Raw genomic sequence first — 24,339 nt, 5'->3', positions numbered from 1 at the left:
AGGTATGTACGTACGTATGTATGTATGTTCCCTATACAAATCTACACGCTTTGGCCAATATGTACCAAAGTTTGCACATTTAACATTCATAACCAGGAGAAGAACATAGGCTATATTAAAATTGTTAAAATGGACGCTAAATTGATTAAAAAAGTAAAAATAAAAATAAATACGATCAAACATTCATGTATAATACTGAAATGCAACCTTCTATAGCCAATTGTTCTTTATTATTGTCTGTTGTATTAAACATCGACTTTCATGAGGCCATGGAAAAAGCAAAACGATATAAAATAACATTGTAGATACGTCATTAAGGCCAAAATATAGACAATTTATTCATGCAGTAAGTATCCTTATGCAGTCCAGATCCGTATTATGTGTTTCTCGAGACAGTTGTAGATAGTGAGCAGACTGTGTTTTTCAAACTGAATTCTTAAATTCTTTGAAATCACAAGGATTGCCAACACATAATTTAATACTTAATATTGAATCACCAATAGTACTATTGCGAAATATTGATCCACAAGAACTATGCAATGGAACAGGAATTGGTGTGAAAAAACTGATGACAAACGTAATAGAAGTGACAGTATTAAGTGGCAAAACGAAAGGAAAATATGTTTTTATCCCACATATTCCTATGATAGCCAGTAACATGCCATTCGATTTTAAGCAACTGCCATTTCAGTGCAACTAGCATTCGTAATGATCGTAGTAAAATAAAGCTCAAGGATAGTCGCTCAAATTTGCAGACATTCACCTAAATCTCCGTGTTTTTCATATTGTCAATAATTGCGTAACTTGCTTTCAAGTGAGCACACCTAAACATATATACATATTTATACAAAAGACGGGAAAACGAATTGTATGCATATCAATGAGACTTTTGTCATGTTCCTAATGTAGTATGTGAATATACGTAAGCCCACTGAAAATAAGACATTAATTTACATTTTCTTTATTTTTGTTCATTTGAATTGATTGGGATGCCGACATTTTAAATCCAAGATTTGGACGGCTATCATTTCGATATAGGCTACTACTTAATTCTAAAATATATATCTTTCAAAATAATATTGCTCATGTCCAATAATGTGTTATTGCGAAATTTTATCTGTGTAATCAGGTTGCCAGTGTAGTATGTCAAGTGTTGTGGAAAGAACGGTGACTTAATTTTCTATAACATAGGATGTCTTTCAGAATATTATTATTTATGCTGAACAATGACTTCTTGCAAAATTATACTCTATCTGGATTCTGTATATAAAATAAAAGTGTTATTATTCGGTTGAGAAGCTCTTATCATCCAGTCTGCTGTCCAAAAATCTGAAAGTTAGATTTATGAAACAGTTATATTACCGGTTGTTCTGTATGGTTGTGAAACTTGGACTCTCACTCTGAGAGAGGAACATAGGTTAAGGGTGTTTGAGAATAAGGTGCTTAGGAAAATATTTGGGGCTAAGCGGGATGAAGTTACAGGAGGATGGAGAAAGTTACACAACACAGAACTGCACGCATTGTATTCTTCACCTGACATAATTAGGAACATTAAATCCAGACGTTTGAGATGGGCAGGACATGTAGCACGTATGGGCGAATCCAGAAATGCATATAGAGTGTTAGTTGGGAGACCGGAGGGAAAAAGATCTTTAGGAAGGCCGAGACGTAGATGGGAAGATAATATTAAAAGGGATTTGAGGGAGGTGGGGTATGATGATAGAGACTGGATTAATCTTGCACAGGATAGGGACCGCTGGCGGGCTTATGTGAGGGCGGCAATGAACCTTCGGGTTCCTTAAAAGCCATTTGTAAGTAAGTAAGTAAGTATATATTTAATATGTTCTAAATTTGTTAGATATTATATCTTAAGTCATATTTTAAAAAGCCCTGGTATCATATAAGCGGGCGTACAGCTGTCAAGGGGTAAAAAGTATTCCAATATAAATTGAATTACATACGTATATATTGATTCTTTGGTACGACCGATAGATAAATTTAGGCTCACGATGGCACCCCAACGATTCAGACTGGGAACAAGGGAATTCTCTAATTACCATCAGCTGTCTCTGAAGTTCAAGTGAAAGCACACATAGACATGAAATTACGTGAAATGTATGTCAGCACAGCTTCAGTTAAATGTACAGATCTTATAATTATTTTTTCTCTGAATCTGTACAACGTCACATTTGTGGCGGGGAGGAAAGGAGACAGCAGGAAAATGAATGGTGTTTAATACGCTGACAGCCACGACTAAGATAAAGCACTTAAAATTTAGTGGTAACTGACCGGCAGAGATAAAAAAACAAAACAAATAAATATATAAATTTAAAACAAAGTTGAACTTCAGGCACATGATGAAATATTTTCTTTTCGGTGCCTGATCTACAATTGTTTTAAATTTAGTTAAACCTGGCAGGCATTTGGCTAAGGAGTATTAATTTATGTAAGTGAAGTTAAGTAAAGATTCATCTTTATGTGCGAGGAAAGCTTAGTAAAACAATTCGTTTTGGTTGTCCATAGTTGGGTTTCCGAAATTTTCGAAAATTTAACAAACAGTTCATTTGAAAACAGAAGCAGAAAGGAAAACCCGGGCAACGCCGGGTACTTTCAGCTAGTAATATATAAAAAGAAAATTTGCAATCTCATGATTTGAGTTACGCAATATATTAAAGTACATAATTCATATTCATGTTGCAAATTATAACATCCTTATATGTACACACGTGTTTAAATTTCAATTCACTTATATAATATAGTAAAATTAGGACTAATTACCTGCAATAAGTTCTAAAATGATTCGAAAAAAAATTTTTTAGAATTTAAGAATGGTTCAGACAAATGTTTCCTAAGTATTTATCCCTGTATTCACTAGATTTAATTTGAAATCTTTCATTTAGTATACATAAAGCACACTACCTACATTAAAAGTAGTAACTCACAGCATATTCTCCGAGTTACGTAACACATTTAAGTACATAATCTGTGATTCATTAAATTGATTCGTAATATATACTAACACAATCAGTATACTTGAATAATTTTTCATCTGTATACAGTAGACACATTGAAGTTTAATAAGTCTTAATGTGGCAATACGACTAGTTTACGCATTTGATTGAAAGTTATCCATGTATATATTTTGTTTTTTGAGTAGTAGGATATGATTACTTAATTCAAATTAATTTGTACATATGATTGAACAGCATTCTCTTTGAATTTATTAATTCACTTATAGGAATTTAAAAAAAAATGAAGTAAAAATTCAAACAAACAAATAGGCTACAACCACACAGGCGTATGCAAACTCAAATGTAACACCTGCAATAACTTCTACATAGGACAGACAGGCAGATCATTTCAAACACGTTACAAAGAACACATCACAGCCATAACAAAATTACAAAACACCTCCACATATGAGTCATTCCATGTCAAATCGAACACCTACGAAACATGACAACTTAATATTTTCTCCAATTTTTTTATATATATTCTATTGATGAAATTAAATAACCCATGTGTAATTTTTTCGGACTGACACAATTATTTAGTCATTTATTAAATGTTACATTTTCCGTAAATTTGGATGCAACGTATTATGAAAATGGTTATACTGAAGATTCTATAAATCGTAGAAATTTCGTATTTATATCATTTTAAAGTGCAATAATTGCAGTATTATATACTAATTTTTAGTGTTCAATCAAATTATAAAATGGGCCCCTTTTAGGGGATTATATTTTTTAAATACGTTTTCATATATCAGGGACTTACTTCCAAAAAAGGGGAAAAAATATCATTATATTCTTTGAAATGTTTTACGTAGAACTGCGTTGGTTTTAGAACTCTATTCGAATCAGAAGTCGCTGTGCAAATAATTTACCGATGGTGTGTTCGGGTTGGAAGGCTCGGATTGAGTGAGACCGCGCGCCGGAGCATGCAGCTGTGACAGCAGCAGCGAGAGTGACTAATACATTATCAGTGGTGCGGTGTTACTTTACGTAAATAAACAGATAACCTCTAGTTCTAAAAGCACGTAATGTCCATTCCACACTTAGCAGTTTCCCTTTAATTTATCTAACAATAATTCCTAGTAGGTATTGTGTTGTGTTGTGTGCATGTCAAATCAAACACCTGTATACAAAACGTGACCATTTAGTATTTGCTTAAATCTTCTAAAATATGTTGTGCAGATCAAAATAGGAGGTCTGTAATTTTTTCTGGGATCATACTTTAAAATTTTACTATTTATACTCTTTTAATTATATGACAAATTCATCCACGACGCAGTATGAAAATGCTCATTGTTAAGATTCTATGCATCATAGACATTGAGTGTTGGTGCCATCTGAAATGGGAAGAAATGAGCTATTATATTACTTCTTTTAAGTATAATTTGAAATACAAATGGGGTTGCTTTAGAGGGTCACTTTTTAAACATAATTTAATATTTTTTTTATAACAGCTTACTTTAAAAACGCAAAAAAATATACGCACAATCTATTATATTTTACATAGAACTACGTTGGTTTCAGATTGATTTCGAGTAAGAAATAACTTTAAAAATAATTTTTTGAAGATGTGTTCACGGTGCGCCAGTGGTGCTACACATACTGTATCGAATGACAAGAATCTGACCTTGGACAAAAACATTAGAAAAACATTTCTAATATTGCTTTTAAATTTTTTACCATTAGTGAACACAAAAAACATAGCAATATTTTCTACTCAAGATACCAACAAGCAAAAGTGGTGCGAGGTACCTTACAACTTCATTCTTTTATTCCACTGACAAAATCTCAGGCTATGATAAAAAACTATTCCCTTCAAAGTGAGAGCAAAGTGGTGGACATTAAATAGAATTGATATTGGTTGTAGTTGATTAGTTTTAAAAGTCCAGTGTTGTGTAAACTGTAGTTATTTTCACAAGTGTACATTTTACAAAAACAATACTTAAATACAGTACTGTGTTATGTAAATTACGTAAAGAGTGATATTCTGAACGTGGAACAGTGTAAAGTGGTCACATGACTCTCACCCGGAGCTGCACCTGCACATCATCTTGCAACAGTACTTATGCAGCCCGCGACCTCAAGATGCGCAGCTTGGTGAGCCATTTAATTATTCTTCAACGGCTCGAAGTAGAGTTCTGATTTTTTTAAGGGCGGTTAAAATAATTTCAAGGTATTTAAGGATTTTTTCTGTAATTTTAAAGTAAGTCGCTGCCATTAAAACATATTTTTATACATTTAAATGTTTTTTAAAACAAAGTTAACAAACTTATATTTTTATATTATTATGCGAAGAATAAAATGTGTACTGTCACCTTCAAATTTAGACAAAGAGCAAATCTCTGTGATGATTATTAGTGGAGATGATCACGTTTAACAATAATGATGCGCGACCTATTTCAGAATCTTTGATAACACATATCTACTACAATAATCGATATAGACAACAATAATAAAACCCGTATTTATTTTTTCAATCCACAGAATGTGTAAAATTTGTTTTATCTAAATCGGAGACATGAAAGTCAATTCCAGGCTAAATTTGTGCGATTTGACGTGGAATGACTCATATGCAGAACACACCACAAATACCTACCACACCTAAAAAGACATCAACACAGACATGGAAATACTGCACATCCAACCAAAAAGCCAGAAACTCAACACACTAGAACAATATGAAATATACAGACACAGTAAAACACACCCCAACGATATTCTCAACACACAACTCAATTTCAAAACACATACACTCTTTGACTCTACACTACGAACGCACCCTCACAGGAAACAAGAAGCGCCAAGACCAACAACGACCAGTTCTGAAGATGACCCAAAATAGGTCGAAACATGTTAACAAGGTACGTTGAAATTCAACACAAGAAAATTTTTATCATACATATTCCGAAGTAAAAATCCAAGTTAAAAGATCTAAATGGGGAATTTTACTATATCTTAAAAAAATCACCGATTCCTTTTGTTTACTATGTTAATGAAAATAAAATTGAAACTGCAAACACAACAATTTGGAAACACAAGGTTCTATTTGAAAACAACAATTTTATTTCAACTCAGTACAACATAAAATAATATTATTCCGAACATTTTAGATTCACGAAATGATAAACAACTCATTTACGAAGCTACAAACCGGAGTAGTCATTACAAATATTTTCCATTTTGATTTTATTTCTAGACAAACTTAAAAAATGCTCTTCTGTAAAATTTACAAAACAGTAGATAGAACCTTTTTATTCTGAGCCCTCGATTGTTCAGCTTGATTAAGCGGTCATGATTTTACCATCAATCATTGAGTTTAGAAAAAACATTTCAAATTGTTTGATCATGTTTTCCTATTAAAAGGCAAGTTAGGGCGGAGTTCTTAATGTAATTTCAGACAAAGTACCAAACAGATTTCTTGGGACGGAAGTGTAAAAAAAAATAAGAACCAAGAAGAAAGTACACCCCTTTCCTGTTACTTGGCCATAAAAATGTGAATAACTCATAATATACAGCTCCAAACATTTCTAAGCATGATGTACCTATCGGGAAACAAAAGAATTAAATGGAAAATGCGACCACACGTGCTTAATTACCGCCACATTGAATGCAAGCAAGGGATGGAGCGTGAGATGCAGACACATTTTTAGCACATAAAGAAAAAGGCCGCCAAACAAAATGAAAGATTAAATGATTGGTGACATTAAGGAGTCCAAATAATTGAATATTAATGTAACAGAATTGCTTAAGTATGGACAAGTGGTGAAGGAAATATAAGAACACGCCGAGGGTGATCTTTCTGAAAATGGCTCTTAGACATAAAATTTATAACTACCTACGCCTCCTACGCCTAAAAATGCGACGAAATACTGACCTCAACCAGGACCAGCAGGACGTTTTTCTCTCCTCATCTTTTACTTCTTCTTCGTCTTCTTCTTCTTCTTCTTCTTCTGATGATGATGATGATGATGATGATGAAAATAATGATGAATATGATGATGATGATGATGATGATGAAAATAATGATGAATATGATGATGATGATGATGATGATGATGAAAATAATGATGAATATGATGATGATGATGATGATGATGATGATGATGATGATGATAGGTGCTCCATGGGAGCTGGAATGGCATCTGGCATGCGGCAAATCATTTCCCTCAAGAGATCTGGCCTGTCCTTGATGTTTTCAACGAACTCTGCAAGAAGCAAAATAAACTTGATCATTAACCATGTGTCATTGCATTCACAGACATTCAATGAATGTCATGTTAATGGGGCGAGGATTCGTATGCATTTGCATATTTTTACTGCCCATTTGCAAGTCATACAAAATCATTTTATGCAGGTTTTGAACGACTGTAATGAAGAATATTAAAAATTAATTGTACATATTGTGACTTTAACTTCAACAATAATGTTACTTTTATTCACAACGATAATGACTTTTTATTTCTGGCTTTAAACACACCCGTCAACAATGGGTATTCCACTCCACACAGCAACACAGTATTCGTTATTGCATTCCACAGACGACAATACCAATTCACGTGGATTACTTAGAACAACAATGTACTCCTAATCTCAACTAATGTTCACAAAGCACTATTTACAAAACAAAATTGTTAGTTCTCAGTTCACACTTCGTTTGCCTTGGCCAGTTCTTCTATTTCATTCACTCAAGTTCACAGTATATCGAACCCAAGACTTCCAGAGACAGTCCACTGAACTTCGAACTCAAGACTTGCAGATAAAGTTCACTGAACGCCGAACCCAAGACTCCCTGAAGCGTTGCTTCCGCCTGATGCTGCCACAGTTACTCGAGTTCACTCACGTCGAACTAAAGACTCCCGGACGCGTTGCTTCCGCTTCGACATTGCCACAGTTACTCAAGTTCACTCGCGTGTCGAATCCAACACTCCCGGACGCGTTGCTTCTGTCTGGACGCTGCCGATTCACAAACTGAACTCGCTGTCCGAACCAAACTGGCTTTGCGGCTCTTCTTCGCATTGAGCACCGGTCTCGAAGGCTGGCTTCCTTGCTCGCTCACGGCTGCTTCACAAAAAACTGACTCGTTGTTCTGAACTGCTCGCGCTTTTATTTTGTTAGGTCATACTTCGCGAAACTTCGATTTCGGGTACAATCTGTTTCTCGCTGCTTCTTTTCCCCCTTCACCTCGCACAGCCCAGCGCCCCCCGCTTTCTCTCTCCCCTCCTCGTGCCTGCCTTCTCGCGCGCCCTCCCTTCTGCAGGACACGTGCCAGGTCTTTCAACATGGTGCCACAATATTTTTGCATACTTCAAGCGTTCCTGTATACAATAAACTATTTAGCATGCAATGTAGCATATTTTGCTTATTTTGTGGCACAATGTCCAAAATTAGCATATTTTGTAAAAACAATAATATTCTGAATTGTTTGTCGGCATATAAGATTTTTCTCTTAACTGTACTTGATGGCGGGAAATTCCATGCATATGCAGTATGGGTGTGGAAAAACCAAAACAACCACACTATGCTTTTGTTCCATTGTGCTACTATACAACAAGAAGCATTCAAAACACCTCTACCTACCTGACTTTATCATCATCATCATCATCATCCGTACAAGTATTAGGTCATGTGGTGTATTATTATCTCATAATAAAGAAGAATTTTCTCCCCAACTCTTTCTGGGATGTCCCAGAGATCTCTTCCCATGGGGTTCATAGTGAAACATAGCTTTTGGGATTCTGTGGGATCTCATACATCGTAAATGGCTCATCCAGTTGTTCTGATATTTCTGTATGAAATGAAGTACTGATTCCAGACTGAGTTCTTGCATAACTTCTTCTTGCGTTTATGGCCCCATTTTTTATATTAGATTAGATTCGATTTTATTTTATTTTGTTTTATTTTATTTTATTATATTTTATTAAAGTCAAATGTAGGGACCAGAGGTTTTAGGTGCTGAAAGTTAATATTGTTCCTCACTATAGTTCATTAATATAGAAGCCATGCCCCCACTTCTTTGAGATGTCATTCAATATTTTCCCTTCGCTATCGATAAAGGTCTCTAATCCTTTTAACTACCATTTACACACTAGCACACGATTTATCATTGCCATGCCTCCACTTCTTTGAGATGCCATTCTTGTCATTCAGTATTTTCCCTTTGGTATCATTAAAGGTCTTTTAATCCTCTCAATCCCACTTACAAATTAGCGCACGGTTTACAAGGTCCATTGCTCAGTCCTTCTGACTCTGTTGTCTAATATCACATATCGGACTCTTGTGAACTAAGCTTAAAACCCTCCTTACGGGCTCTACTTCTATTCATCTACACTCAGTGTCATTCTCAACTTTTAGCACCTAAAATTCCGGGCTCTACTTATAAGTATTCTTACAAATACTATGGACATAGTCATAATAAAACAAAAGAAAGTGAATAAGATATTAAAAACACCAGTTATTAAATGAGGACCACTAATATAATAAAAGGGGTGATTAATCATCCAACATTTTAAAATATCCTTAATGTATATAGCTAACAGTGTGTGCAGACTTATGTATTCTATTAAACATGGATACTATACCTTCTAAAAGACTGGATCTGCTGTACACTATATAGATGCTGGATGTACTGCTATCTTCGTCGTGGTACCTGGGTTCGTTGTCGAGTCTGTCTGAAATGCAATATAATTCTGTGTTTTAATCTTCGTAATAAAATGATTGTTAGTGAATGTAATGAACAGGATAAATAGGTAGTAGACGCTATGTACGTGAATCAAAAGTTGAAGTCCATAGTGAAGTTACTACTATCGCCTTAAAGAAAAATAAGTGCAATGAACTGAAATAAAAGTAATTTCGAATTTTATTTAAAAAATGAAACTAATTTATCCCTATTCTTTTATTTACAGTAAAATTCGAACATGTTCGTAGCTGAAAGCGACACAACTTCAGAATGTAAACATTTACTGTACCTTCTGAAAGACCGACTCCACTCCACTGTGTCTTCAGGTTGGCTGGTATGTCTCCGTCACTGTGGTACCTCCGCACGTTGATGAGTCCATCTAAAATACAATATAATTCTGTGGTTTGATCTTCGTAATAAAATGATTGTACAAAGGCAGTATGCGGGGAAACAATAATAAATACTAAAACGAAGAAAACCCCATGGTGGAACGAGGAAGTAAAAGAGAAAGTGAAGAAAAAGAAAGAAGCATGGAAAAATTATATACAAAGTAGAAGAGAAAGAAAGGAAGATAGACAAAGATATGTAGAAGAACGAAATAACGTTAAAAGGACAGTGAAGGAAGCAAAAGCTAAAGCATGGGAAGAATTTGGGAACGAAATAGAAAAAGATGCTAAAGAAAAGAGTAACAGACGATTCTGGAAAAAAGTTAAGGCACTAAGAGGAAAATACGGTAAAAGAATAAGATTAATAAGGGAAGGAAACAAAATATATACAGATAAGAAAGAAGTATTAGAGATATGGAGGAAATATTATAAAAATAAATTCAGAGAAGGAGGAAAAGAAGAAGAAGAAGATGAAGAAGAAGAAGAACAAGAAACTCAAGAGATATTGTATGGACCATATCCCGAAATAGAAGATCAATGGAGAGAAGGCAATATAGACCAAATAGAAATAGAAATTGCAATAGATGGATTAAAAAACGGGAAAGCACCCGGAATAGATGATATAACATCAGAACTAATTAAGGGGAGAGGATGGTATTTTTTTTAACTTTTTTCCTATTTGGTGTAAAATATCAATTTTTTGTATGTAGAGAGCTCATAGCTTTAGGAACTCAACCAAATATAAATATTTTGAAAAAAATTATTTGGGGGCCCAAATTTGAAAAAAAAATATACCCAATACAGGATTGTACTAAACCGATATATCTAAACCGTTTTTAAAGATAGATTCAAACTTTTTTTGCAATATATTTGCAAAAGCATGTTGTATAAACTGTCTGTAACAGAATTTTGATATTAGTCCCTACGTTTGTAAAATAAACAATTAAAATTTAATAACAATTTTCTGATTTCCTTTCTTGCAAACAAACGGACGTATTTTTTAAATGAAATCAATTAACAAAATTCTGTTACAGAGAAACTTTTCCTAATAGTCTAAAGAATGTGTGTTATAAATTTCATGCATGTATCTTTAATAGTTCAGAAATTATATCCAAAACCGATAAAAGTGGACATGTGATTTAAAAATCCATAGCGCAGGAAGTTTAAAAATGAGTCTCAACATGCGATAAGAGCACAAATACCCACAAAATATTATGCAATGCATTCCATACATATCAAAGAGTATTTTAAAGAAAAAAACAATTTTTTTTGAAAATGTAATTTACCGGAAACAACAATAAAAGTGGGCGAGTGATTTAAAAATCCATAACGCAGGAAGTTTAAAAATGGCGACTCAACATCCGATAAGGGCACAAATACCCACAAGATGTTATGCTATGCATTCCACATATATCACAGAGTATTTTGAAGATTTTTTTTTAATTTACTCATTTTTCACCAAAAAATACCATCCTCTTCCCTTAAGTACGGAGGAAAGACAATGAACTAAATTATAACGTTGTTATGCCAGAAGGTTTGGAATGAGAATAAGATACTAAACAGAATGGAGAAAGAATATAGTAATACCTACTCACAAGGAGGACAACAGGAATGTGTGTGAAAACTACAGAACTATAAGTAGCTATGCCATCAGTCGTATACCAGAGTGCTGGAAAGAAGATTAAGAAGAACGGTGGAACAGGAAATAGAAGAAGAACAGGCAGCATTCGGAGAAAATAGACACACTTAGGACTATATATATACACATTACGAAAAATAATAGGAAAAAGAATTGAGAAAAATAAAGACACATTCCTAGCTTTCATAGACTTGAAAGCAGCATTTGATACAGTAGGTACCTATGGAAAACATATGGCAAGTACTAGAGACGAAGAAGATACCAATAAGATTGGCTAATGCCATTAAAAGCGTCTATGAAAACCCAATCGGAATAGTAAGAATAGACGGGGAACTTTCAGGAGAATTTGCAATGAAGAAAGGAGTAAAGCAGGGAGATAGTCAAAGACCACTACTCTTCTTGATATTCGTGGACGAAATACATAAGATCTGTAAAAGAAGAACAAAAATAGGAAGCTGGAATTTGAGACTGGTATACATACAAGCGCTATTATACGCGGATGACATACTTCTCATAGCCGACACCAGGGATAGATTACAGCACGCACTAGGAGAATGGTATGAAGAATTGGAGAGAAAGGGGATGAAGATAAATATGGATAAGAGTAAAGTGATGAAGATATCAAAAGAAGATAGTCAGAATGACCAACTGAACATCAGATATAACCATCTACATTTGCAGAAAGTTGAGAACTACCAATACATGGGAACAATAATAAGTAGCGATGGAAAAATAGATCAAGAAATACTAAACCGAATTAAGAAAGCAGTAAACGCATATTACGGAATAAATAATACAATTGTGGGAAAGGAGGAGATTAGCAAGACAAAAATGCAAGTATTTCAATCAATAATAGCTCCAATATTACAATATGGAACAGAAAGCTTACCTTTACAGGATAAACATCGAACTAGAATAACAGCAGTTGAAATGAAATATTAAAGAAGAATGATGGGAAAGACCAAGAAAAATAGGATTAGGAACGAACAAATAAGAGAAGAGGCAAAACAAGACAAACCATTAATAAATAAAATAGAAGAAAAACAACTAAAATGGCTTGGACATGCAAACAGGATGACTGAAGCAAGTAATGGAAATGAGAGTGGAGGGAAGAAGAGGTAGGGGACGGCCAAGGATAAACTGGGAAGATACAGTGGTAAGAATAGGAAGAAAGAGAGGCAAGACATTGGCAGAAATGAAGAAAATGAGCAGGGACCGGGAATCCTGGAGAGTCTGGACGGAGCGAGGCGAACCCAACGGGGCGGAAGAAGAAGAAGAAGAAGTATAAGAAGAAGAAAATGACTGTTAGCGAATGCAATGAACATGATAAATGAGTAGTAGACACTATGTACGTGAATTGAAAGTTCAAGCACATAGTAAAGTTGCTTCTAAAGCACGTATATCCTTAAAGAAAAATAAATTTAATGAAATGAAATAAAAGTAATTTCGAATTTTATTTAAGAAATGAAATTAATTGATCCCTAATCTTTTATTTACAGATGGCTTCTAAATATAGTGTGTCAAAAATATCTGGTCTACAATTTTCTGGTCATGTAGGGGTGAAGGGAAATTTGTAACCGCGGGACAGGTTAGAACCAAATATATAACAATTTGAGAAACTTTGAAGTAGATCTACTAGTTTCCAGTAGGTGAATCTATTACCGGAACGGATATAACACTGTTTGGAAAAATATTGAGATTGCTATTCTGTATAGTTAAACTACACAAATATAGATCTACAGTACTTGAACTATGACAGGAAAACTAAAACAGAAAATGAGACCTTCGCCGTGGCGTTGTGGTCTAAGGCATCCAGCCTAGAAGTCGCGTTATGGAATGTGCGCTGGTTCGAGTCCTCATGGGGAAAGAAATTTTCTCATGAAATTTCGGCCAGTGTATGGCATCGGTGCCCATCTAGAATCGTGATGAACTTGGGGGTTACGAAAGATGGCGAAATCCAGTGGCGAAAGCGACCTATAACGGTTGGGAGGTCAGCGTGTTAACCACACGATACCTCCATTCTGATTGGATGATCGTCCACCTTTGCTTCGGCATGTGAACGTGAGGCCAGCAGCCGGCTGGTGGCCTGGACCCTTCAAGGTCTGTGGCGTGACGGATTATTATTATTATTATTATTATTATTATTATTATTATTATTATTATTACTACAGAAATTGAATTATTTTGAACTTAACGCGTTTTCCTCTCTGCTCTTCATATCCTATTATATATATAATATATTATATCCTACTATATCGTATCATACATAATGACATTTGATATCATAACAATGAATAGTACAGCGAGAAAAACCTGATAATTCACGTTTTACTCTTTTTACAGCACAGCAAGTTAAAAATTTCAAGATCCATTATATTTTATTATCTTATGGTGCGTGAGTGAGTTGTTGAAATGTATTAAGGAAAATAAAGTAGAGATGGCCAACTTTGCAGTTGTCAAAGTTTGTGAACTTACACTAACAATTCCTACCACTACTTCATCTCTGTTCTGAAGAGGCTAAAGACATTTGTGAGAAACTCTATACGCCAAGAGAGAATTTCACAGTCGGCAGTTTTGAAATTTAAAAATCTTTCAAGGAACCGTCAGACTTTATGATGTCGTCATAGACGAGTTTGACAAACAAAACGGGAGAATCATTCTGCAGTTTAAATGACAGATGAGTAGGTAATTAATTTTTTTAAATAGAGGGTGTTTCAGCAGGAATAGTAAATATTTAGAGGACGGTAGTATGGACTATGCTGAGTAAAAAAGTTTATATAAACAAGTGCCCAATTTTCAATGGGTATGGAAATACAACTGCTTGTATGTTGTGCATAACAAGCCTACAAGACAAGGAGGAAAGACAAATGACTTAACAATTACATTTATTGTTTATTTACATGGTATCAATATAATTCAACAGTTGAATGCACTCTTCCGCTCTGTCCTTCTCAGGTCGTCTTGTTGTTCCTTTTGAGAGCAATACTATTCATAATGTGAGCGACCAATAATTTGATCCTTGTGTTTGCTAGGGTTTTGTATACTTCGCTTCAAAAGACAAAATCGACAGGATTAAGGTCTGGGGACTTTGGAGGCCAATGCACGTGATTACCGGGGCTGATTCATCTTTCTGGGAATATGATATTAAATGAGTTACCTGGAGGCTAAAATGTACAGGCGCTGTACGAACATGCCCATCTTCGTGGCCAAAGGAAATACAAATGCTGCCCTCAGACGATCTTACAAGAGCGACACGTACTATTCCTTTGTGCGTAGTCATTTGCTTCATATCATTTCTAAGGTCTTTTATATGTAACATACTAGGAGCTGTATTTCAACATACATTGAAAATTGGACACATGTTTATATGAACTCTTTACACACTATAGTACATACTACCGCTCTCCAAAATATTTACTATTCCTCTTGAAACAGCATGTATTCATTGTATTTAGTTACTGCTTCCCTACTTTGAAATATTACTGTACCTTCAGAAGAAGTCGAATCGTTGAAATGTGCGGATTTGTAGATCACCTGGACTGCATCTGCCTCCTCTTCTGTTCAGGGTCCAGCTAAAAAGCAATATTGAGTTTCTGGCTGATATGTACATATATTACCAGGCAGTACATCTCACTTGACGATGTGTGTCAGAGGAAGAACAATTATTGTTTGTATGCATCTGAAGTCTGACTAGTGTAATATGTAGCTAGTCGGCGATGTATGCTCTGGAGGGGGAAAGGAACTGGCCACCCTAACCCATAATCTCCTGACCTAGTTACCTCATAAGTGTGCGTTCTTGGTATCACTTGTGAGGTTCAGACTTGTCTTCGGACAGTTGGCTAACAACAACAACAATGCTGAGTGAAAATCGTCGTTATCACACTGATTGCTAGCTAATGAACAGAATAAATAGTACGTATTAGATAGAGTAAGGGAGGGGATTGTCGGATAGGTCTGGTAATGTCGGATAATCTCGGATAACATATTTCTTTTCCATCGAATGGTGCAATCTGATGTGAAAATAATGCATTACGTTCTCTACAAGTAGACGAACATCTGCATGAATAGCCATTACTGTTGAGTGCTTCACTGTGTGTGAATAGCGTGTTTTCAAAGTTTCTGCAAAAAAAAAAAAAAAAAAAAAAAAACTTTTTGAGGGTAAGTAATGTAATTTATTCGTTACAAGTTATTCTTATATTTACACAACATGGTATGCACTGTTTGATATACCATAGATAAGGCTTCTTAATTCTCTAATTGCAGAAATGCTATCGACAACATGTTTCATGCAGCTGGCTTGTTTTACTGTTTGTGAAGAGTCGGCCAATGTCGGATACTAGCCGAGGGCAATGTCGGATACTAGCCGAGGGCAATGTCGGATACTAGCCGAGGGCATTGTCGGCTATATTTCAATGCTGCTCGCTACATAAAAGCTGCCTTAAGGGAATGAACAGGTGAAATATTCAAATTATGCATTTGTGATACTAATGGACTGAAATTTTTACCACAGAGTGCTGATATGTATTTAAAACATCCCTATAAATTTCATCAATGTATCTTAATTAGTTTTGAAGAAATTAATTATTTACCAATTAATACTAATTAATATTTAAAAAATGCTGCATGATGAACGCTTAACATTATGAATTTAAAAAAAATATGGAACAGTTCCTCTAACAATAATAAAACATCTATCACATGATTTTTAGTTAGCATTTCTTAGTTTCTGAGAAAAAAATTCAAAACTGGGTGAGTGCCAATTTAAAGAAAAAAATTAATTTCATGCATCTTAATCAATTTATATCTTGGCAAATAATAAATATTTTAAAAATCCATGTGACAATCTTTTTCCTTTAGGTAATGTGGGCTTGTGGTAAAAATTTCATCACTATTGGTTAAGAAATGCATCATATGGAGCAATTTGAACATGTTAAAATGTAATAAAATTTAAAAGGGAGAAAATCAAGTTTTAAAGTACAACACTATGTTTGAGTACTTACACGTTATGGAAATTGCTTAAAACCCTCCTGCCTGATATGTTGACCCCTCCTGCTGCTTTTTCCTACTTTCAGTGACACTTTTTGACAAACGTAGCTTCTTCCTGCTTGTTTTGAAGTTCTCACTGGTTGAAGTAGCCGCTTGCTGCAGTCGACGCTTGTCTCTCCTATTGCCAATTTTGTATGCTGCAGGAGATAATTTCACTGTTGACACTAAATCTCTCATGGAAATGTTTGCTGTACAACCCATGTTAAATTCAGTCACAGCAGAAGTAACAGCCACTTCAAGTTTTTTTTTTATACAAAAATTTCTTTTGGGCACTTCTGCCATATCACACTATGAACACTTTCATTCACATTTTGAGTTTTTCCTGCAGTGCACTTGCTAAGAAGTTCATCACTAGCTAGTCTACAGTACACTGGCATGATTTTAGCCACAACATCAGGTTGCAACACTGTCTTCATGGTTTTCAAGTCATGCTTCGGAACAGCTTCTTGCTTCGCAATGGCCCGGTTGAAGAAGCACCATGACTTTTCACCACTAGGGCATCTTGAATGCAGGGGCTTGTCATCCGTGGACATTGCATGGTCAAGTGTTGCTTAGATGGCTTTCTTCATCTTGTTTACATCGGGGATATTATCAATAATGGCCTTTCTGTAGTAATTTTGCAGTCGAGGTATCATTTCTGCAGTCAGACTTCCCTTTTTTTTTGCCTCCGATTGAGGAATCTGTCCCTCTCCATTCCCTAACAATATTCTGTAGACCTTTACCTACTCTCTTAGCAACGTGGTTCACACATTCTTCTTTTCTAATGTCAATGCCTTCACCATAAACTTGAAGCTGCTGAAGGTGATGGTGTGTTTTTGCATCCCCGTCAGACAATAAGGTTGTGTACCTCATATTACACAACCTAATGGACCGGGTCCAGAGAATTTCTGCAGCTTTCATCTCCATGGCATTTGAAGATCCATCAAAATTTTTCTCACAAACACCAGCGTCTTTGTGACTTTGATACCACTGTTTATATTCGTCACTTGCAACATCCATTTTTTTTTCTGTCTTTTTACAAGTACTGCAATATTTTGACATTATTTCAAAATCTAACACTAGCCCTGTTAAAATATCTATGACTAAACCTAAACCATACTTTGATGTATGTCCACGCTTCATCCATGTGCCATCGTATGACACACCAATATTTATAACATCACTATCACTAATAGAACTGTCCACTTCCATGTGAGCTCGTCTAACTGCAGAGTGAGCATTTCTCAACACATGTTGTCTAACAAGTTTGTTTTCTTCCGTCTGTTTTATCAGGTGAGAGTTGAAGGATGGTGAGCTCAAACCTGCCATACCCATAGCCATACAATGTTGTTCCATAGCAGAGTGTCCTTTTCCCATGGTAACAAAGGCGTTGACCATTCTCCTATTTACATCGAAGGGAGGTCGAGTTGACTCAGTGTTACCTACCTTAGGGCTTGTATACATTTCATTCAACACTGTGTTGCAATTATAACACTTCACTATCACTTTAAATGCAAAGCCTGATGGTTCAGTAAGCTCAGCTTTTGCACTATCCATTCCACATTCACCACATTTTACTCCTTTATACAGTTCACTCCACAAATTTACATGCACTAATGTGTAGTCTTCACTGCACTGGGGGGCACTTATATTTGAATTCTCCTGCAAGTTGCCATATTTTATCAACTTTATCTCACTAGCACTTTGTTTATTATTTGGTTCTTTTGACACTTGATCTTCATTATCACCAACTAGGCCTAACACATTTTCTTGTTGCACATATTCCACAATAGTTTTGGCATTCTTCCACCTTATATTTGCTAAATTTTTAGCCCTATTAGCATATTTTGATCGTTTCTTGCCCTTATTATGAATGTCACTTAGTCTATTCATGTTTACAAAACTAAAACTATGCCTAAAATGCTAAATGTTGAGTTATACACGTGGTCTTGAATGTTATTGTGACGATTCCTAACCTAATGCACTTATACTAACTTATTCACACTAATATATACAACTAATTGAATACAAAATTAGTGTAAAACTTTAATAACATCCTAAATAACACGAAATCAGCAAAACAAGTATGAATATTCACGTACAAACGCACAAACTCGAGAAGAAACGATCCACAAACAATATTTTGCCGTTCACAGTTTCAAAACAAAGTATTTGCAGGGCTGACAGGCAAGCTGATAGTGTATTCAGGAGTGACAACAAACTTAATTTCACTAGATACACACCAGAAAAAAAACTAGCCCGCTTTATTCAAATTACAAAGCTCAACATAAACTTTAGAGCTGACAGCTCGTTTAAAGGGCAACGAAGCACGTGCAAGCAGACATTTAAACGTCATGTGACACGGTTTAAAGGGCTCCCAAATAAAAAATGAGGCCATATTATGAAAGTAGAAGGTTTAAATAAAATTATGAACATAAAAACAAAAATTTGTATTTTTTTCCATTTTTCCACATTTTTCACCTGTTCATTCCCTTAAACCCATTTATATGTTTTCTATAACAAACCACTACATTTTTACTCCTGGGTATTTTTAATTAATGTAAGTAATTAATTTTCTAATTAATCGAATATTATGAAGTAACAAATTGTTTCTTCTTCTGATATTTTTAGATACCTAAAGTAAAAGAAAAAAGAGATTCAGTCTAAAAAAAATGGAAGTCTGAAGATATGGTAAATGCCATTGTCGCAGTACGGGAGAAAAGAATGGGCTATCTTGCTGCTTCCAAAAGATTCAATGTATCTCGATCAACATTATTTGATTATGTACGGTCCAACTCTGAGCCCACCAAAGCCGTTAAATCGAAACTTGGACGAAAACCAATTCTCCCAGCTTCACTTGCTAGTTGACTATGTGTTAATGATGGAGAGAAAATATTTAGGATGAACCAGAAATGATGTTAAAAGGCTTGCATATCAGTTGGCTAAACAGAACACTATTGTAATAGTTTCTGATATGCAATATATTATTTTAAATGCATTATCATACCTCTTACATAATAATGTCTAATGTATCCAACATTAGCTTCCCATTCTGTCAGTGATGATATTATTTCTGTTTTGTCTTTGCAAGTTATACAGCAAATACATATTATGTAAATTACCTAATACTTATGTACAATCTGCAGGAACCCCAAGAGGTTATTATAATACTAAGTAATTCCAGTTCTAACTTTTTTCAATTACCTTTATTTTGAAACATCAAAATGGTATCCGACAATACCCTCCCTTACTCTAAGAATGATAATATGTACGTCATCAAACTATCAACAATAAGTAAATCATTTTTAGGGAGCCGTGATTATGTACAATATAAGAAAAAAGTAATGGGCCTTTGAATATTCAAAGTTCCAGATACAAGCAACTGCGCATGCTCAGAGATATGGAGCATTCGTTCTATTTCGAATGCTGTCGTAAACTGTTCTGAAATGCACTTGAGAAAATACGAAGAAAATGGATTTGTATATTGATATGAACGACCCAGTTTAGAAGGAAACGACTGAAAATTGAAAGTTTTGAGAAAACTGCATTTTAAAGCAATATGTCGTGTGAGTAACCAATTACTCCAGAATTCTGTTAATGATGTTTCAAATAGTTACATCATAAGTTTCAAATAATTAAAATGCGTTAATTGGATTTTTCACAGCAACATGAAGCTTTAAAATTCTCGTTTCTCATAACTTTAAATGTTGAGTTGTTTCCCTCTTGAACTGGCCGTCTATACGTGGTACAGTCATTAAGTTCTAAGACTTGACGCCTGGAGGGTAGGCTCCCACAAGAATCTGGATGTATCACAAGATGCCGCATAACACGGCGTACATTTAAATAGAACCACATCCTCCCTCAAAATAGTCTCCGTTGGCCGTTATGCACGTTTGCCAACGTTGGTATAGCTGCTGGAAGCACCGCTGAAAGATGTTGGCAGGAAGATCCCGTATGGCTGCTCCTGTGGCAGTCATGACCTCTTCGGAAGAATGAAATCTACGCCCACGTAGGGTTGCTTTCATGCGAGGAAAGAGAAAAAAATCGCATGGTGCGAGATCAGGTGAGTACGGAGGGTGTGGAAGAACTGTCACCTGTTGTCTTGCAAGTTTCTCTTGGACAAGGACAGAGCGATGTTCAGGGGGGGTTCATGTAGCAACAGCCAATTCTTTGTACGCCATAGCTCAGGTCGCTTACGGCGAATTGAATTCCATGTGAACAATTCCATTTGAATCAAGCATCACCTTGCCTTTTGACCTGTCTTGTCGCGGTTTTTTCTGTCGTGGTGATAACAGCGTTTTCCAGGTGGCGGATTGTCATTTCAGTTGCGGATTGTAAAGGAAACACCAAGTTTCGTCTCCAGTTATTATCCGGTTGAGAAACGTCGGATTATCGTCAGCACTACTGATGAGGTCACCACAAATCGTCCTGCGATCATCACGTTGGTCTTGCGACAGGATTCGTGGCACACTGTGCTGGGTAACACGAGACATGTTCAGGTCATCAGACAGAATTTTGTAGCAAGTACCATGGCTGACCCCTACTGTTGCTGCGATATCGTCTACCGATTGGGAGCGGTTAGCATGCACCAACGTTGCAACTTCTTGGATCTTGCGTTCAGTTCGAATTGTTTGTGGCCGACCAGTACGCACATCATCTTCCAAACTGTCTCTTCCTTGCAAGAAACGTCGGTGCCACCTAAACACAACACTGCGACTCACTGCGTCCTCACTGTAAACTTGCTGCAACATTTTAAACGTTTCGGCAGCAGTTTTGCCTAATTTCTGGCAGAACTTGCGCATTCAAATCACCGTCACAACAAAGACCGTAGTTCTGCTTACAGTGCATGCACTCAACTATCTCTTGTTGGGCCGAGAGACTAACTGACAAGGTATCATACCATGGTGCCACATGTGCGCTATAGTGCACCACAACGTCACTATGCGCTCAGTATTAGAACTTAATGACTGTACCACTTATAGTGTACTACATTCAGACCTCGGTGAGGGTACTGACAGGCGCAGAAGTGAAGTCCTCCGTCTCGTCTCAGATGGCTCAGACATGTGCAAATCATGCAGGCAAGAGCGGATTCGAGCCTGGATGCAGTGATTTTTATTTCTTGAATAACTCTAATATATATATATATATATATATATATATATATATATATATATATATATATATATATATAAACGAACCATTACTTGGGATATAGTTTGTCTTCTTCAAACAAAATAAAAACAAAAAAAAAAAACAGTTATAGAAATTGTACTCTTAACATAATTTTAGCGTTATTCCGGTCGTGAACCAATCTGACCCGCGCAGATCAGTTTGCGGCTTCTCGTTCTTGCTAATAATGTCTCCACTTTCCGTCTCTCGGGTTTCTTGCCGCTCTCCTGAAACTATTTCCTAGAACGTTCACTGCTGGGACCAGAAGTCGATTTTCAGGACAAGACACTGGTGATTCCCCAGGTATGATTGCATGTAACACATTTTCCGACAAAATTACGGTGCAATTCAACCTCTAACAATTCTTAGCTAACATTCCCTAACACTTTGATTACTTTCAGTCTATTTTTTAAAACACTCTGTATAATTTGTCAATACTGTTGTTGTTTAGTCAACTGCCGGAAAAGACAGGTCTGAACTCACAAGTGACACCATCAAGGTACCATTCATGAGGCAACTAAGCCAGGAGATAATGGTTTAGTCTGGCCAGTTCCTTCCCCTCTTTGTCTTTATTATTCCTTACAATTGCATAATGTCGTCATTACCTCGTTTACTCGTATGTGACCAAGAACTCTGCAAATTTTGTGATAAAAATATTAAAATTTTGCCCTGAACGTGCTATTATTAGCCGTAAGTGAATGTTTATGGTGGATATAGTTGACTTACCGTCAACAGAAGGCAGCTCTTCTAAATGAGGAATATCTACGTCGTCTTCGTCGTCATTATTTATGAAGGTGTGCCAATATTTGGTGTTTTCAGTCTCAACAGCCGTCCTGATGTTAATTAGGCTGTTGGTCTGGACCGAACCTGTTGAACAGTGCAAACTCAATATAACATTGAACAACATATAACTAAATTACACACTTTTAAGTTTGCTTTCCTTTCCTCAAACATTTTATTTTGTTCGCATTACTATGTGTTATTGAACATTTTAAAATCCACACGTAGCCAGAGGCTATGTTTGTATAAATAATAAAGGTTTATTTACTTGACTTACAAGTTGAAGCATTGTGTATATTTTACAGTTATTTGTAATTAGGGCTCGGAAGTTGATGACCTAAAAATCACAGGAAAATAACTTATAACATGGCTTTAAAATTGTAAAAAATTTGACATCATAATGATTTCTAGGACCTCAGACTTGAAAGACCTTCCTGTGTATTGAAAAGCTCTTCTCTCCTTCAACTGACGTCATGGGCACATACGTGAAGTGACCAAGGTCCGCAGGTGAAAAATCTTCATCAAAAACACTGAAGTCAGTGTTTTCAGCTTGCACACCTTTATCGGCTTTAGACATGACTGATATCCAATGTTATTTTCCAATACTTTTTTTTTTATTTTCCCCCTTATTTCCTATCCAAATTTCCTACTCACTTTTACAAATGTTCTTCGAAACTTTTAATATTTTTGACAGCTGAATGAATGGTCTCATCTCCTTTCTCTAACCATGTTATTGTTGTTGCCAAAATTGAAAATTTACCATTGACATATGAATTATTTGAGGATCAGACTTGAGAAACCGCTATAGAAGCAACACTTTCTCTATCTATACTGTCTTCACTTGTAAGATACAGTATTCTAACTGCGAGCACTGCGGCTGCAATATTTGTACTGTTGCGTTAAATGGGGGCAAGCACGTCCCACACATGGTCAGGAGTTAAGATTGATGCAACCATAAGGCAAATTCCTGCATGACGCAATCTGCACTAGGTTCTGGAATGTAGGCTACGATTACACCGTAAAAAATTCCGTTCAAAATAAGGAAAGGGTAATAATGCAAAAAAAGTAGGGCATTTCCTAAAAAATTGTCAGTAAACAATAAAAGACAAAAAGTGCAAAGAAATGCAAAAAAAAATAGTCATAGACTATATTGGTTCGTGTTGAATAGAAACGAGTTTATATCGTATCTCGCTTTGTCTGTGATGTCAGAAAAATTATGATATTTCAACTTCGAACCCTACACATCACTCATCAACTCTCCACCATTCCTCCGCCTCCCTTCTGATATTCCCATCACATCCACTCATTTCTTCTCCTTGCTTCCTTCAAGTTTTTCATCTTACCTGGCAGATCTAGAGTTTCTATAGCTCTTCTTTCTTCATCGGTGATGGCTTCCACCATGATACGACCTTCCTCAGTATCCCCCTCCTGGACATCCGATTGGGGGGATAGTTTACGTCCGGATTCTTTTACCAAGAAAGGACGCATCATGGCATAATTATGTTTGAAGTCTTCTTTGGGATGAATAAATGCGGAAGCTTCCCATTGCTCTCCGCACACCACTCTCTCTTTGGCATCTTAAAAGATCCCAGGGGGCCCCAGCGTGGAGGTGAGGAGAGTGGATTTGACTAATTAGGCCCTCCGGACTTC

General features: G+C 35.9%; 1 protein-coding gene across 2 annotated transcripts in view; it reads right to left on the bottom strand.

Moving 5' to 3' along the window:
• LOC138693960 (protein IWS1 homolog) overlaps window positions 1–24,118 on the bottom strand; it is a 59,405-nt gene extending 35,287 nt beyond the window's left edge. The window contains exons 1-6 of one of the 2 annotated variants that reach the window (XR_011330642.1): window positions 24,033–24,118; window positions 22,636–22,776; window positions 15,204–15,287; window positions 9,980–10,069; window positions 9,593–9,682; window positions 6,889–7,219 (exon numbers count right to left, since the gene is read on the bottom strand). The gene's annotated coding sequence lies outside the window, so the exon portion shown is untranslated. The remainder of the gene's footprint in view (window positions 1–6,888; window positions 7,220–9,592; window positions 9,683–9,979; window positions 10,070–15,203; window positions 15,288–22,635; window positions 22,777–24,032) is intronic. The other variant, XR_011330643.1, reaches the window with a different exon arrangement.
• Window positions 24,119–24,339: the final 221 nt, after the last annotated feature.

Source organism: Periplaneta americana, unplaced genomic scaffold (genome assembly GCF_040183065.1).
Source record: "Periplaneta americana isolate PAMFEO1 unplaced genomic scaffold, P.americana_PAMFEO1_priV1 scaffold_26, whole genome shotgun sequence".
Classification (NCBI taxonomy): domain Eukaryota; kingdom Metazoa; phylum Arthropoda; class Insecta; order Blattodea; family Blattidae; genus Periplaneta; species Periplaneta americana.
Note: the sequence above shows the minus strand (reverse complement) of the source record. Positions and strands in the feature narration are given on the sequence as shown.